General features: G+C 34.4%; 1 protein-coding gene across 1 annotated transcript in view; it reads right to left on the bottom strand.

The window, feature by feature from the left end:
• The window catches only part of OSTN (osteocrin), a 41,976-nt gene extending 30,946 nt beyond the window's left edge, over positions 1 to 11,030 (bottom strand). The window contains exon 1 of the mRNA XM_090281709.1: positions 10,972 to 11,030. The gene's annotated coding sequence lies outside the window, so the exon portion shown is untranslated. The remainder of the gene's footprint in view (positions 1 to 10,971) is intronic.
• Between the last annotated feature and the right edge of the window lie 1,680 nt (positions 11,031 to 12,710).

Here is a 12,710-nt window from a genome sequence, read left to right as displayed (position 1 = left end):
ACACAAATATAAATATATATATTTAAAAGAGATATGTCAAAATAATACATTTATTTAAAACCATGATATATTTAATTAAAGCTAATCTACTATCTAAATCAGGCCTGCTGGCTGCCAGTTTGGCCACTGGTAATAGCGGAGGGCAGATTACAAGCTGTGGATTAAAACAGAATGGGCTTATCTTGGCCACCTAGTCGTCGTCGGCAGCCGTCCGTCTCAAGAGACGATGGTGTAGCTTCTTAAGAGTCTATCTGCACCGCCGAGTATGGCTGTGCAGTCCGACTCGGGAGTGACCCGGTATCTGTCTCCTCCCCTGTTGAATCGACATCTTGCGATGACGCTGGAGTGTCCTCTCCAGTGAAGCTGAAGCTACAGAGCCTGGGCAGGGTGATATGGAGGGTCTGCTGTTGCCCATGCAGCAGACCCCCCCTCTCTTCGCAGCTGAAGGGTCCAAGGGAAAGACGGAGTCAATACAGCTTGGCTTCAGGTGCGCCGCAGGAGTTGCCGGAGTTGACTACAACGTCAAACCGCCTTAGGGACTCCGGCTCCGGATTTTCTGTCGGGGTTTACTCCCTTAGCCTTTCCCCTGAAGAGGTATGCCGCAAGGCAGTGGAGGTTTTTTGGAGTCAGAGTTTTCCTTCTCTGATGTGCCCTGACTGGAAGATCGAACCAGCGACACTTAGCTCGCAGGCCGACGCTCAATCCACTGAGCCAAACCAGCCAGGGGAGGCCACCTAGTATAACATTGGGAAGTCCCCCAGTTTACCTTTTATGAATGAAAGGTATCAGTAAATTTCTATTTCCCATAAAAAAGAACCATTTGGAAACCTGCTGGGAGCAAAAAGAAAGAGGTTCTAGGATAGATCTGAAGAACTGGATTTATGTCTCATTTTTCTTCAGTGTTAGTGTGACCTTGGTGTGTATGATTCAACCTACTTTAGCTTTGTTTCCATATTTTTGAAGTGAGGAGTAATATTCTCTTCAAAAGAGCATTGAGAGGGTTGAGTTCATCTATGTATATCCTCTTTATCTCATGTAATATTTATAATTTATTAATGAAAGAACATATATCAGATATTTCTAAATATTTCTACGGCAACTACATTGTCTTTGGTGTAACCCTTCAAGATTTTCTTTATGACACAGCCTCAAGATATTGTTACTGTGAACCTCAATGTAGATTTTAGTAATAAATGCTATCTTCTACAAATAGACAAATAAATGTTTTATATAGGCAAAGTATTTAGACTTAAAATGAAGAGAAAATATTTTGACTTTGCCTTTAACATTTATTTGTCATATATAATCTTAATGTTTATGTAATGTAGTCTAAACTAGTTCTCCATTATATCTCTAATTGGTCTATTTTAGGATCTTGCTACATAATGTTAGTCACAACTGCTCCTCTGTATTCTGCCCTTTCTGGAAGGGGATCAGTAAATTCTGTGTCCTTTTCTTGAAAAACTGATATTTAAACTGCGGTTTTTGGTAAGTATCAAAAAATGATAAATCATAATTATGCCTCTATGTTGAGACAGTAGAAAAATAACAAGAAAGAATGCAACAGTATCTGTTAAAAAATACCAACCCCCCCCCCCATTACCTGTTCCTTGAGAAAATCAGCCACTGAATCATATTTTTCTGGCTGATTTTCCCCCAATAAAAGGAAGATATATTAAAAACATTACTATTTAAGAATTATTTTATATTTCTGGCATCTCTCTTTTTAAAATAGTTCTCTCATTCAATAAAAGATAAACCACAATTGTGATGTTTTTCTTCCTTGTTTTTTATCATGTTAAAAACAGGTTACAAAGTATAAAATTGCCCTATTTAATAAGTCTTTCCATGTGGATTTCCTTTAACTATTTTTATACACATTTTCCTAACCAGGTTTCTCCATCTCTGCAATCTTATAAATGGCACAGGATGATGGGTGTTTACAATATTGATGATTATGTCTAAGGCATATATTTTTGTACTTGGGTGTTTAGAGGAAAAAAGTCATAATGTATCATCTTACAGATAACCACATCCTGATTATTTGGATAGGGAGATGTAAAAATAAATGCAGAGTTTAAATACACACATTTAATGGTTTAAAGCCGTGCGTCTAGCCAGTTAACCAAAAGGCCAAGTTCCTAAATATGGCATTTGGTGCACTAATGAAAACAAACACCCTGGCACCTGCCACACAAAAGACATTTGATTAACTAGTTGAAACTTGATTGCTACAAAATTAGAAACAGAGGAAATTATAGGGAGGGAAGGAAAAGACCAGGTTCAGCTCCATTTCCCTATTTTGTTGATAGTGGATAAATATAGCCCACAATTTAAAAATCTGCACAGTCCCATGTAGACTCCAGATCACAGAATACAACACTCAAAGGATGTCCATTGTATGAATATACCCAAGAGGAGGTGCTTGCAACTTTTTCAGTACACCAATCATTTTTATTGAGTAATATTTAAATATTATTTTGGTAGTAAGGAGCTTCAAAAGAGACAGTGGGCATGAGATCTGCCTTATAAGATATGATGTGTACTTAATTATTTTTTTAGCTAATTGGTCTATTATGTGCATATATTTTCCCTTTTTAAATAATACTGCTGACTAAACAAATATTCATAACACTGTGTAATAACTTTCGTGTCAAAGATTTTTCACATTTAATAACTCATTGTACTGTGAAAGGATCCTCCAAACTGTGAGTGGAGTGGTGGTGAAGAGAGCAAGGTGGGGAGGTGTGAAGTCTGATCATTTAAGTTTGGGAAACAACACAGATTGAATATTCCTTTAAAACATTGATAGTGCACTGACATTTAAAGGCTGATTCTGAAAAGTTCTGTAGTAAGGAAATCCATTTAATTTTATTCAAAGCAACGTTAAATGAGAGGTCTGTTAAAATGAAGAAAGATGTTTGTGTTATTGTGAATCGTTGTTACAAACAGTCCTTGTTACTATAAAAAAAATCTGTTAAGTGGGTTCACACAAAAAAGAAAATATTGAGACTCACTGATCTAGAAACAAAAGAACTAACTGGGATAAAGGGAGGGGTTAGAGTAAGAGAGGATTAAGCTAAAAAAGAGAAGCATTATTAGCCAGTATATGATCTAATACAATTTTTAACTAAAAGCTTTTAAACTATCTGCCTTTGAGGGCTGGTGTGGAAGAAAAACAAACTATTTCAGAGATTAAGGAAATTTCTCTCCAACAGTATCTGACTTAAAGATAGATCTAACCATTAGATGCACTCAGAAAACACAAAATTTGGGGGAAAATCTTGATAATTTCTGGAATTATTTTTCTTAATTTCTTGATAAGAAGTATTCAAAATAGACTTTATTCACTCCTATGTTCAATGAAAATTAAAATTAAAGAGTTTAACAATAAAGGACTTGAAAAGTAACTTAAAATGTTTTTTGTCTTCTCTTCCCACTTTGGCAGAACATAGACATTTAAGTGAGATATAATAGGACATGTGACAAATGATTCTAAGTTCAGACACTAGGAAATGACTGTGTGCCTGGCTAAAACACTGCCCACAATCTTCTTTCCCCGAAAATGAGGGTGGTCTTTGAGACAAGAGATAAGTCAGCTTGGTCTTTAAGTAAATCTGTAAAACAAAGTATATCCTTTATCCTGCTCCATAAATTATAGCCACCAAGGCCTTTCTGATAATAGAGAAAAGCAGTAAGAAGTGTAGATAATAAAGTGATTTTAATTTTTTATTTTAAAAGAGAGCTTAAAAGGGGCCATGCTTAACACAAAATCTATATTGGTTGCTGTAATGGAAACAGACCTGATCTAGGATTTGTGAGACTCGGAATCTGCCTGGGCTTGGGGGCTATATCACTGCATGACTTGAGGCAATTTTTTTTCTGTAGACTTAGTAAAATGGGGCCAGTCTAACTGACCAATAATGTTACTTCTAGCTTTTTTATAGTCTGTGGCACATCTGCCTCTTTTCTGTTGTAAGTGCAGACGTTGTAGGTAATGGTAATAGTAGATGAATGTTGAGCTAGGAAAACCTTTCTGCTGTCCTTCAAATCAGCTGCATCTAGGTATGATATTGCATCTAGGTTTTAAGATAAATATGTTCCTCTTGAATATTCCACCTGACAAAAGAGGACTTCCAAATCTTTAGTGTAAGATACCACTTATAAGAGATCCCATTTTATAAATAAATTTTAAAAAGAAAATTGTGCTATCAATTAAATTATGACATGCTATCAAATGTGAGTCTCATTCTAATTTAAGAAATATTAAATATACATAAGAATAAATAAAATATGGTATATCTATTTTCAAATGGGTATTTGCTTTTTTTTTTAAACATTTTTGTCATCATGCTTAAGTAATTGTGCTGAATTTCCCCTCACTTTCAAAACAAAATTTGTTAGAGCTGAGGTGCCAGATGTCATGGCATGCAGTTATATCCCTCAGAGAGAAAAAGGGATAGTACAATATTTAACGTACTATTATATAAAAAGTTTAAGAATCACAAAGTTAATATTAGAATTTTTAAAGATTTGATTGAGTTACTATTCCCCTGCATTTAGAGTTGACAGTCCATCTGTCAAAGCATTATAATCATTTAAACAGTTCACAGTAATCACAAATAATAGTATTAGTAGACATAAAAATTATTTGATATAAAATAGAAATTTTTGATAAAAGAAATTTTCGGATATCTGAAACCTCCACCAGTATTACATATACACCCCATATGTGCATATATTTTACACAGAATGTTATTCCCAAAACCTTCTTTAGAGAAACTAATAAATACTTAAAAAATAAAACTCAGTCAATTAATAGGTATTTAACATAAGAAAATCATTTCTGTGATGGTAAGGAAGGATCTCAGAATTGAGTTGAAGGATAAGTGTCTTTGCTCTGCTATTTTTTGGTCTGGTGACCTTGAACAAGAGGCATAAACTGCTAAAAGTGTCTAATAAAACTGACTTTATGAATTCAAAAAAATTTAATTAATTGAGTATATTGTTAATTAAAAATTATGTGATTAATTTACAATTAACACATATTTTTATGGATTTGGCTTAGGTTTTTCAAATCAGAACAATGGAAGGATTTAATTTATATTTACCATTATTTACTAAAACATATCAAGATACACATAATCTGTATAAAAACACTACATCATTTTTTTCTTACTCTATCTAAATTATGCATGAAAACATTTTGTAAACTATAAGGTAATGTGGAAAGATTAATGACATGTTATAAAAGTAATTACTGAGCTGAAGACTGGTCTTTGAAGCCAAGCCCTTCCAGAGAAAAACCATCTAGGGAATTTGGGGCCATTTATAGAGACAATCTGCAAAATATATGTTAAACAACCAAGAAGATACATTATAATTTGACATTATACAGACAATCTTGGTATTTCAATGAATGACATTTAAACATGGTGTGAAAGATAATTGTTTCTAGTTCTCTTTGATGAGTGAAGCACCAGGTACTTGAGACACTTGCATGCTGGAAAGCAGAGGTGAGGATTTCATAATCTCTTCTTTATTGGTGCTGCTGTTCCACAGCTTTAGTGAAATCAACTCCACCAACAAGAGAACTGAGTATGGCTATGGTACTTAGAACTTTCGAAATGAAGAATTAGTTTCAGATCCTTATAAACTCAAATAAATTTAAAATCACTGAAGATTTCATCAAAGAGCAATTGAATTACAACTTGTAGCTTTTGTCACTAACATGTACATCACCTATATCATCCTCACAAAAATGTATTTGAAAAATAATCATGGGGCTTAGTCACCTATTTAAAAGTCTCTGTGAAATTTGTTATTTTCTGTAAATCATATGATAGTCATCTTGCTTTATGTTTTGATAATGATACTGAAAGGAAGGTCCAAATTGACATTGACAAATTTAAGATTTCCCATGAAAAAAAATTAAAATATCAGAAATTTCTTTCCAGTTTCTCATTACTCTTTAACTGGCAGAAGTAAATTTTCCAAACTCACAAAGCCAGTTAGAAGAAGAGCCAGGACAACAACTTACGTTTTCAGACACTCGGTTTCATGCTTTTTCAAATATAACCTATTTGTGGAAGTATAAAACATTTTTCCATCTCAAAAACAAATTGCTTATGAAGTAAAATGTTTATGGATGAGGTGTTCCTAATGTGGAAGACACCTGCATTTTAAAATGACTTTTCCCTGAATGCTATAAATCAGGAAAAATGATAATTTACTGTTATACATGAGTTGACTGATTTTATTCTACTTGGCACCATTTTTATTCTATTTTGGACACTATTGCCTTCCAGCACTGTAAAAAAAAATTTTTTTTCTATTTAGAATTTTCAATCATACTACTAGTATCTTTCTTGCAAAAATTTAAGAAGGCAGAAACCTACAATGATACTGTAGAGGAAGATCCCATTATTAAAAAGCCTAAGGATGTATGTTTAACAGAGTATTCAGTTGTCAGTGCAAACTCTTTGAGGGTAGAAATTATGTCATGCTTACCAGTGTATCTCAGCACCCAACAGAATGCACACAGGGTCAACATTGTGTGTTGAAATGAATGCATGGAGTAGTCTTATGTGGTGGTAAAAAGAAATGCAGGGCAGACATTAACATTCTAGTTTTATTGATATGGAAGCTAAAGCTTAGAAAAAGGGAGAGATTTGCCCAAGTTTTACATCTACAACAATATGTGATAAGGTTCATGCAAAATCCCAGCATGTCCATTAATGTTTCACACTGTAGATTCTCATTCTAATGCGAGGGACTTTCATCAATATTTCCCAGTAATTATCACACTACGGTTTAAGATTACTCCTTATCAAACATTGATTTATGTTGAGATCGCTGAACTGTTCCTGTCACCTAAAAGTAGAAAAGAACTTTGTGTATGATTGTATACAACTGTGCTAAAGGCATTTGTTGTTTAATTCTAGTGTTTAATAATGGGTTTGAGTCTTTAAAACAGTGGACAGGAAGAAGCTGGCAGAGCTGCACTTGACAGGCTGTTTGGCCATTTAATACACAGGCAATTTTTATGTGGTATTAAAAGGCTTTCAAAAGGTTAAGTTGGAAAACTGTGGTTAAATAAGGCATAATAAGCTTGAGGATAATATGGAATATAATCACCTCATTCACCCTTTATCCTACTTTGTAGTTATATATATTTAATAAAATACTGACTTAGATTTTAATTATACTAAATTAGCTGATATAGTGAATAAAAATATTCTCTAAAAGTAAACAAAGGGCCAAATATATAAATTTTATAACAACGGGATTTGTCTATTAGGTAGACACTGTATGTCAGATACCAGTGATGTAAAGGTAAGTGAGACACTTTCCCTGTCCCCAGCTCACAGTCTGGTGCAAATGGAAGCCCCTCAACCATGGCCTGGCAGGGACTTCCTCCACCAACATCACACTCTTTGTGGAATGCTTTCATTTCCTTCAAGTACAATTTTTGTGCACAACCTTTTATTTTAACATTTGCAAGTACTTTATTATTCTGAAATCCATCTATCTCCTTTCACCCTAATAGCAGTCATGTTAGGTCTTTATGGAAAATATAATTCTATTGTTTGAACAGATTAACTGACACAACCTGGGGTACTTTAAAACTCTGGTCTCTGAACTTCCGGTAATGTGTGAATACTTCCTAAGAAAACAAATTGAATTAGTAGAAAGAGTTTGGTTGGCCCTTAAGTTACAGAGACCTGGGTATGATTCCTGACTGGGCATATTACTTAGCCTCTCTGCTTTAATATCTTTATTGGAAAAATAGAGCAAAGACTTAATTTGTAGGCTTATTATAAGGATTAGAAATAACATAGATAAAGTGACTGGTGCAAAATAGTTACTCAATAAATGATAGCTATCATCCTGTATTGCCTTCTAAATATGGAAACGTTTCAAAATATTTTTCTATTTTTAAATTTTTATGAAAAAAACTCCTTGCTATCCTTATTAGTTGTAAGGAAAAAAATTAGCCTTTTGAATCTAAAATTACAGCAGAGTTATAGAAATTTAAATTTAATAAAGTAATATTGAGTGGGAGAAGGAAATTTCACTAAAGAGACTTACAAGTGGCAATGACTCTAACATTTGATATTACTATATGTTACACATTATCATTAATTTCAGCCATAATATTTCTATGAAAATATTAGCATACCACTATAAAGAATATCATAATGTGAAAACAAAGGAAAGAAATCTCAGTTATATTCAAAACATAATTGCTCTTTGAGCCCTAATTAACAAAACAAATATTTAGTTGAATTTTAATATAACTTTATATGAAATGTATTTTTTTTATAGTTCATAAGGTATCTTTTTTAACCTCATTTTTAAAGTCACTAATTATGTTCTTAGGATCATAATTTTTCACATAGTTTTTCATAATACTGACAGTATGGCATAGTCAGGCTTGTGTCATGGAAGCAGAGCTGCCCTGGGTGTTATGGGAATTAAGGACTTTGTGACAGGAACTACACTTGACACAGGCAAGGAAGCTGCAGGAAAGGGATGGGCTATAAAGAAGGTGTGGGAAGAGAGGACATCACTTTCCAGTTTTCTTAGAGTGCTGGCATGGTTGGACAAGTCAGAGCTTGTGGGGAAATGCAACCACCACCATGGAGCCCCATGGAAGACCATGGAGAGGTCCACAGGCAGCCACAGCTAAGACTCGGGGGGTCAGCCGCCAAGGTGCCAGTGGTGGGCTGGATGATATTTTAAAAGTGACTTATTTGTCACAGGAATATGGAATTTTAGAAAGGAAGGGGGCACTCATTTGAAACTGTCAAATTAAAACCCTCAGTAGATAAAGAGAGTGAATCTCAGAGACAATTAACTTGCCCAAGGGAGAGGAGATGAAGGGGAGATATAAAACGAATGAAGAGGAGGAGGGAGCAGGGGAAGCTGGTGCTTGGTGCTGAGGCTTGAGCTGATGAGGCTTCTATAAGGGAGAAGGTTGTAAGGCTGGGCAACAGCCAGTTCAAGCCAACCAAGGCACTGGCAATTATTGGCAGGTGATGCTGACCCCTGCTGCAGGGAGGCACTCTAATCAGAGAGATCTTCAGGCACATGGGAGTTGGCCTGGGTAGAGATGTGTTCAGGGCTAGGAGATAAGTTGTGGCTCACCTTTTGTACCCTCCCTTACTTATGGAGAAGCGATCCCTCCTAGGCTGAGTGAAAGCTGCAAAAATCAGAACTGAGATTAGATGTCTAGTTTCCTGACTCCAATGCTTGTGTTCTCTGATGGCACCATTGACTCTAAGCAAAAGTTGTCTGGTGGGTAAGGGTCACAGAAGATGAAATATTGGCAAGGAGGTTAAATTAGATGTTGTCTGAAGATTAGCCCCAATATACTCTTATACTGGGTGCTCATTCTTTAATACAGGGAAAATTGCTGAAATGGGAGCTTCCCCCAGATCAGTCATACATACACTCAGTCTGCCTGGCACTTGTGGTTCTTTTTTTCTCAATAATAACAGAATGTTATTGAGCCCCACTCTATGTTTAAGGCTTGTCTGAAGTTGCGCAACTACATAGCGACAGAGTTGGGTTAGTATTTTGGGACTGCTTACTTTGAATCTATTCCTTTAAGACAATCTCAATTAATCTTATTTTATTATACAAATGTTCAAATCATTGGATGTCCCAAACAAACTCTCCTAAACATGTTGCTTCTCTACTGCTTCTTTTCTCTCTATGACTCATTATAGAAGAATCAATTCAAAATTCTGAGAAATAAGGGGGAGAAAGCAAATGTCAACCTTAAATATCCTAAATATTTTTTTAATAAAACCGTAGTGCAATTCACTTACAAAGAGGGGACTTGAATTCATTAGCTACAGGATAAAATTAACTTGCCCAAGGGAGAGGAGATGAAGAGGAGATATAAAATGGATGAAGAGGAGAAGGGAGCAGGGAGAGTTGGTGCTTGATGCTGAGGTTTGAGCTGATGAGGCTTCCATAAGGTAGAGGCGTAAGACAATCATAGAAAAGTTCTGTGATTGCTGAAGGTTAAGTACCAAACTAAAGAGGAGACACAAAATGTGCCTGAGGTTTTGGGGGAGAAAATTTCATATAGTCATTGATTCTATAGCCTATATGGGCATTAAAATCATCATAATCATTGTTAAAATTATTTAAATTTCAGAAAAATAACTCAGAAACAGATAATCACAATTCTAAATCTATAGAATCTATTATTGTAATTCAGAGGAACAGTAGTTTGCCTTGCTAAACTGGATTTATTAAGTGTACACTATTTCCACAGAACAAAACTGGAAACAAAATTTTGAATTTGTTCTTAAACAGAATTCAAATGTATGTTTCAGATTAATTTTAAATTCAATCATTTAACAGCAAAAGCACTTCATTAAATACCATAGAATAAATATGATCTGTCTCCTCTAAACTGTTATTAATATCATGCTTGCATATTTGAATTCCATAAGAGGAAAAACAGGATAATTTAGATTTAAAGAGTGTAGAATTCCATTAATTTAGGTATGGTTTTTTGGTTCCAATTTTGATAAAAACAGAGATAAGAGAAAAAAATTTTTCTACTTAGGTCGCTGTAGTAGATCTCTTTTATACATTAAAAATTTCCTAACATAAATTATCTTTGATGGAAGCAAACTAATATTATTAACATGCATATAGAATCATCACCTTGAGTTCCCCTTTTCTTTGTTTTGAAATGGAAAATAAAAGCTAAGAAATGATGTACTAAATATGAAATGTCTGAGTAAACAATTAGCTGCACCCGTAGTTTGCATTACAAAATTATCTTAGATTTTATACTCATTTTAGAGATGGAAATATTACCCCCCAAAAACATTTCTAGTTTTAACAAAATCAAAATATAACCGAAACATTAGAAGTATGTAAAAATTTAAAAATAGTTAAAAGGAAAAAATACTAAGTTTTTATCAGCTTTTATATTTAACTTACCTTGTGAAAAATCAGGAGATTCTAACGTTAGAGTTCTGTCTGTACAGTTTCTCCCAAACTCAGCCCTGATGATGAATTTTCTCTCTGAGTTTTTATAGTCTCAGTTATACACCCCTTACTCCAATCCCTGCCTTTGCTCTCTCTTACATCATTTCTACAGATTTTCCACTGAACATTTCCCCAAGCCTCTCTTCAGTGTCTCTCTCTCTCTCTCTCCCTCTCCTATTCTTTCTCTCCATACTTATTATATCTATTGCTTTGATCATAGCATTTTAGTAAAAACAGGAATTTTGGGCTTGGAAAATTTAAGTATACATTTAATATTGTGTTCAGCCTTATACCCATCACCTCGTTTGGAGGTTTTAGTCCAGCTCAGATGATTACAAATCATATTTGAAAATAAAAGGCACTAAGATTTGTTTTAAAAAATCACTCGGGCATTTCAAAGTAAGATTTTGAGATATTATAATCAGAAACCCAAGCTGATTTATTGTGTATATTTTGGATCCTTAAATTAAATGATCGTCTATGGAAATGGTGAGTAGTTTCAGCCTCGGTCAGGTGAACAGTGCTGTGTCAGTGGAACTGACAGCTACTTCGTAACTAACATTGCTATACTGGGAAGGCTGTCACTAACAAACCTATAAATACTGAACTATGACATGTGGGCTATAAATGCAGACGTTGTCATCATTCTTATCTTGCTCTTGTTCTCTAGTATTTTAATTTCTTTTTAACCAAAATATTTCTGCCTCTACCTAAAAGGCTTTTTTTTTCATCCTCATTTTCTACTAATCATATTTGCAACTTTACATACACAAATTGTAAAATAGTGTTATTAAGCCCTAAATGTAGTATGCTAATTTGTTAGACCATTATTAGCTCATTTGATTCACCAGTAGACCCCCATTTGCCAGATAACAAAACTGAGGCTAGCTAAATTAAGTGACTTTATGAGATCATACAGCTAGAAGTAGTAGCTGAGCCAGGTTTCAAATAAAGATTTTCTTAATTCCATACCCAGTTCTTTTCCCACAACTTCATTCTGTCTCAATATTTATAAAGCTAGAAAGAGAATCCAAACCATATTGTGTTTTTGCACAAATAGAAATAAATTTGTTCTTTTTGGTTTTGCTTAAAAAGCCATTTAAAATACTACTCACTAGTATAGGAACGATTACATGGTTAATTTGGATCTAGATGGGGAACTGACCAGAGCACACTTGAATTGGTGGGACAGTAAAATGCTTCATTTTTATGAAGGGTTTCCAGGGATAACATATGTCTCAACAAGTTTGAAATTTGAGTAGTTGGCAGTGATAGTTCACAAGTCAAGATAAAAATACAACCTAATTGTGGACTCTTGTTTAGACATTACTGCCATAAAACGATTATGTTAGCTTGAATCCACATGATGGAAAAGTCTCAATATAGATTTAACGGATGCATCATAATGCTACCAGAAGCCAATATTCTTGACGTACCTTCTACCCTTATTTGAAATGCCTCCCTCAGCATGCTGACAAGTGATATCTGTGGCTGATTTATTCCAGATCTGTCCCTGCCTAGACAGTCCAAAGATTCCACCCTATTTGTGGATTTTGTTGACCTAATTCAAAAGTTTGACTTAACTGTTCTGTAGCAGTAGAAATAGCAGCAGTTTATTCCAGGAACATAACCATGGTACATTTAAACCATTTATACACGCTTCTGCACATTATATACTTCTATGTAAATTA

This window comes from Furipterus horrens, unplaced genomic scaffold (assembly GCF_987537825.1).
Source record: "Furipterus horrens unplaced genomic scaffold, mFurHor1.1.pri manual_scaffold_1, whole genome shotgun sequence".
Lineage (NCBI taxonomy): Eukaryota > Metazoa > Chordata > Mammalia > Chiroptera > Furipteridae > Furipterus > Furipterus horrens.
This window is presented reverse-complemented; position numbering and strand designations above follow the sequence as displayed.